This window comes from Gouania willdenowi, chromosome 14, assembly GCF_900634775.1.
Source record: "Gouania willdenowi chromosome 14, fGouWil2.1, whole genome shotgun sequence".
Taxonomy (NCBI): Eukaryota; Metazoa; Chordata; class Actinopteri; order Blenniiformes; family Gobiesocidae; genus Gouania; species Gouania willdenowi.
Genome location: NC_041057.1, coordinates 9,153,691 through 9,158,924, shown reverse-complemented (window position 1 = coordinate 9,158,924; position 5,234 = coordinate 9,153,691).

Here is a 5,234-nt window from a genome sequence, read left to right as displayed (position 1 = left end):
AAGCAGAAAAGTCACCATTTCCATCTTCTACTACTCCAGACCATAAAAAAGACGGTGCTCCAGCCCGGGAAAGGGGCGGGGCCTGTGAGCAACAGCTGTCAGATAGTCCATCAAACACAATCCTGGCTTTGATAGGTTATTTTTGCTCGGTAGTGGTGCATTCTGGCAATCTGCAAAAGGCTGCAGGAGCAGCAGGGGGGACTCAATGAGTCTGTTTTTTTTTCATGTAAAGCTGTCCTTACATAGTAAAAGTGACAAAAATTCACTTTTATAAGAGTTGCAGACTGCACCTTTAATTGAGCTACTTTTCACTTGTACTTAAATATTTTATGTATGACGTATTTGTACTTGTAGGAGTAGGAAACTCTTCACACCTCTGCAGATGACAAAAGTAGCATAATTTCAATGTGGTTTATTCACAAGAAAAATTGGCCTACCAGACAGACATTCAAAAGTACAGAAATAATCTTTTACTTTCTGTCGATGTTGTTGCAGCAGTAGCTGTTAATAATGTACAGGAACTATTTCTATTTTAGATTATGGACTGGCCATAATGGAATTGTTTGGTAAGTGTGAGATTGGACTTTTCCCCTCTAATGCACTAAAAAGTGGTGGGAGATCCTTCTTGGTGCCTCTCACCTGGACGCTTCCTATTTTAGAAGCTATAATAATTTACAAGGAGGGTGGATGTCAACAGTGGTTTTTATTAGAGATGGGCGATATAGACAAAAAAAAAAAAAAAAATCCCGATAATTTCTGGTATTAATCACAATAACAATTAACATCGAGATAAATAAAAACTACAAATAAATAAATAAAACAATTCCCAACTTAAAGTGTAAACAAGTTCCTTACAAACACAAATACATTTGAATACATCAACACAAGACACATTTTCTGACTCAGAGCTCATGAGCTGATATTTTATGGAATATATTTGTGCATGTGGGTTACTCCATTAGTGTTATTATTGTATGTAATTAATTTATTTCCTCACTTAAAATGAAATTATTTTGTAAAAAAAAAAAAAAAAAAAGCACATGAAAAGCAAAAATAACTCCATTAGTGTTTTTACTGCTGCTGAATCTTGTTTCATTTATCTTATGAGTTACATTAAATTATGGTTGATAACTCTCTGATTTCCTATAATTAAACCAGATCAAGCTTGATGATCTAATTAATCATTCAGTGTAATAATCTCAGTAGTTACATTAGTCTAATGGAATGAGCTTTGTCTTGTGAACACGTGAAATGTAATTATAAAATATTGCGCTTCACAAGTTGGGACAGATGAATAGTGACATTAGCATTTATGCTAACATCGCACACAACATGTGACATATTAGCTTTGATCCTTCCATACAAATGTTAAAGGGGACATATGCTAAATCCACTTTTTTAGCCCTCAAAGGGGACATATCATGCTAAATCCACTTTTTTAGCCCTTAAATGCATTTTGTTGTATATTTAGTGTTTAGAAGTACAGAAAAGTTCAAATTAGTCTCTTCAGGTGCTCCGTTGAAATCTTTATATTCTGTTTTGGTCATATTTTGCAATCTGTTTTGATTTTTCTATTCTCTGTTACGTTTTTTGAACAATAATGTCACAGTATTTCCAGCGGAACTGCCAAATTATGACATCGACTCCAGGCCCAACACTTGCCGAAAGACTTCGTCTGATTGAGGGTTCAATTGCTTCTATCTTTGGAGACGACGAACAGAGCACTTCGGTAAGCTGTAAATAACGCTAAAAGGTGTGATGATAAGACGTCCCTGTCATTGTTTTGCTAGCATTAGCAGTTGCACCGTCTTCATATGTTAGCATTTAGGTTCATCATCTTCATTTTAATCTTGCTCCTCCAGGTCAGACTCTGGCTCGAACATGTAAGGCTGGATGGACAAGTCTTCCGTTGTTGACATTTTGTAAATAACGCGTGAATAAAAAGTTTCTGCGCCGCTAGATAGTCGTATCTCTTCTATCAAACTACAAAAATGGCCGAACAGGGTGGAGTTGAACCGAGTGTCACCATTGCAACCTGGAGAGGGGGCGGGGTATAAAGAGTCTCATTTGCATTTAAAGAGACAGCACCAAAACGAGTTGCTCTCAGAAGCACATCAGAAAAGGGGTAGAAAAGAGGCCCGTGGAGCTATAATAATGAGGAATTCAGATCCAAGCATTGCAGTTCCGCTTTATATAGACCACAACTGTATGATTTATATGTAAAAAGGAAGGATTTAAAACCATGATATGTCTCCTTTAAATCTTACCATAACCAAATCGATGGCTCTGTGGCTTTATGACAGTAAGACGTGTTCTTTTACTTGTTCTACTCCTTATGGAGTGATTAGCTGGAGTGGTTAGCTTACCATAGTTAGCTTTAGTTGAGTTTCCAGTTCAAAATCGTTGCTGCAGGTTCATCTCTGTCCCCGTGTTTGTGAATCTGTTGGAGAAACTGGGATTGGTTCACTTTGTTGGATGGTTATCTGGTTTTAACCAATAGCGGTCCATGATGTATCGCAGCTCGACAGCTTCGTGTATGTCTGTGTGTGTGTCTGTGTGTGTGGCAGGAGGGTTGGTGCACACCACGGAGTTGTTGACATCAAACTTGGGGGCAATTTTGGCCCCTGGAACAAGGTTTTTAGGGGCTTTCTTAGCTAAATTGAGGGACAAATGGCCCGTGGCCCTCGCTAATTTCCGACATGGTTATATGTTGTTTCTATCGTGGGATGACATATTCTTACCGGTGAGAATGTTTTATCGTGAACGACGATCTATCGCACAGTCTTAGTTTTTATCTAAAATATTAATTTGGGTTCGTTTTCTAATTTTAGATTTTCTGATTTAGGATATCAACTTTGTTTACAAGGCACAAAAGTGTAAATATTGGTAATCCATGTCATTAATCTCAATAAAAAGCTGCAATGTGCTGTATTGGAGAAATGAGTATAAGATTGCCAAAGCATCGATAGCAAATATAAACTGGGCTCAGTGAACGTCAGTGTAACATCCACCAACGTTTAGATTCCACTTCACCATGACCCACCCAGGAAGGACTCAGACTTTTTTCAAGCATCTGCTTAAGCTGCAGAGCAAACAGTTTACACAAGACAAAGAGTATTCTAAGCTTTAGAAAAATGAGCCACTGTGGGCTCACGAAGCACAGCGCAGACACCCAGACACTATTAATCTCACCCACTGCTGCAGTTCATGAAGGAAGCTGGTTCTTCAGGGGGAATTCTGAAAGATTTAGTTGAGAGCTGGATTTAAACACTTCAATAATTTAAAAGAACACAAGTCAATGTATTATAGGTTGGATCGTGTACAAGTTTCCATGGTGCAGGTCTTTTCCTGTTTGATAGGCATTGGTTAAAGCAAAGATGGGCAACTTTTACCACAGTGGATGCCTCATGTCAGAGTTTAAAATAATGACCAATCTGAGCATTAACTCATTCAGTGCCAGCCATTCTGAGATTTTCTACCCCCCTCAGTGCCAGCCGTTTTTGAGCATTTTGACTGATTTTTAAAAACCCACAGAATATTTTCTACTATGACTATCTGAAATCTGACACCAGATTCTGAAAGATTGAAGCCTCTACTTTCATCAAAAAAAAAAATGTTTCTGGCTTGTTTCGTTCTTTTGTAATCAGCCGTTGAATAGAGCAAGTTATACACAAATCTTCAGTTTCAGAGCAAAAAGCTGAGAAAAAAGCCTTTTTGTAAAGAAAAAACCTTGTCGAGTGTCACTGCTTACCCCGTTTTTTTATGGTTTTATCTCGCAATATCTCTGCACATAGCGCCATTTTCTGTCTCGTAAACACCTTTCTTTCTCCCTCTGAGCTCCGATGAGCATGGAAGATCTCACATCTAAAGGTGCGCTGCTACTTCCTACATGTCACCTATTATTTTGCTATCTTGCTCACAGGCTGGGGGTATTTTGTACCCATCTCCACACCTTCCCCCTCCTCCCCCCTCCCCCCGACATGCAGGGATGACCCGTTTGGCCCGGTTAGTTGATGGTTTTATCTCACGATCACAACATTATCAATAATCCACTCAGGTCCACACATGTTCTGTGTTACTATGTGGTGCTGTGAGCTGCTGGATACGTCAAATTATCACTTCATAGAGCCATAATCTCACTTCTTTTCCTGCTTCTTCCTCCTTTGCTGGGTAGCATCAGTGGCTAATCTCTCACTACAACACCCCACAGCTTAGATATTGATGAGAGACCTCCGCCAGGGTGATTTCTAGTAATCCCCGTGAAAAAATGCAAATGACGAGATATCTCGTCAATGGCACTGAGCATTTGGATTTGAAATGACGAGATATCTCGTCAATGGCACTGAGTGAGTTAATACAGGAAAGAACAAGGAATATTTGTGTGTTTTTCTTGCTATTTTACCTATTTTCTGTGTGTAATTTTGGCTTTGTTTTGTATTATTTTTAGTTATGTTTTTGTATATTTGTAGTATTGTTTTTGGAGTTGTTTGAGGTCTGCCCAATACTAGCCTATTCATTGTTATATTAATGCAGAGATGGGCAACTTCTATCAGAGCAGGGCCCACAAAATGTGATTGTCAGGTCCGAGGGCCACATTATCAACATTCATGTTAGCATTTAGAATAAAGACCAATCTGAGCATGTGTTTTTGTTATATTTTTTGTGCTATTGTTGCCTATTGTTATCATTTTGTGTACTTTCGTTGACAATTTGTGCATTTTGCTGTCTTTTTCTGTTTCTGGTGTTTTGTGTGTTATGTTGGGCTTCATATGAATTCCAACTTCATGAATAACAATTTTTTTTTTGAGGGCTGCCAGTTGCCTATGTCTGTATTAATGCATTAAAGACTTTTACCTGCCTGTGTCCACTCAGTATACCTTCCTTGAGGCGGTTCTAGTTTTCTGCCTTTTTTATGGTTATTCTGCTATTGTGCTATATTCATCATCTAGTAGAAGCCAAATAAAATGTGCTGCATATGCAATATATAAACACCACTCAAGCCACAACTACGTACAGCCTATTGCATCCTACCAAATTAACTATTTCATATGCAGCCTGTGAAGGAAATACATTAACACAGTGTGCTTGACGACTGCATGCTGATTACATTTTGTAGCTACAATATGAGTTGTTCTCATCAAGTCGTATAAGGGATGCAGCAGCACAAACAGAAACATCGTAATGAGCATGTAATTTCATGACGAATGCGGTGCAATCAGTCTTTGTTGTTGTCG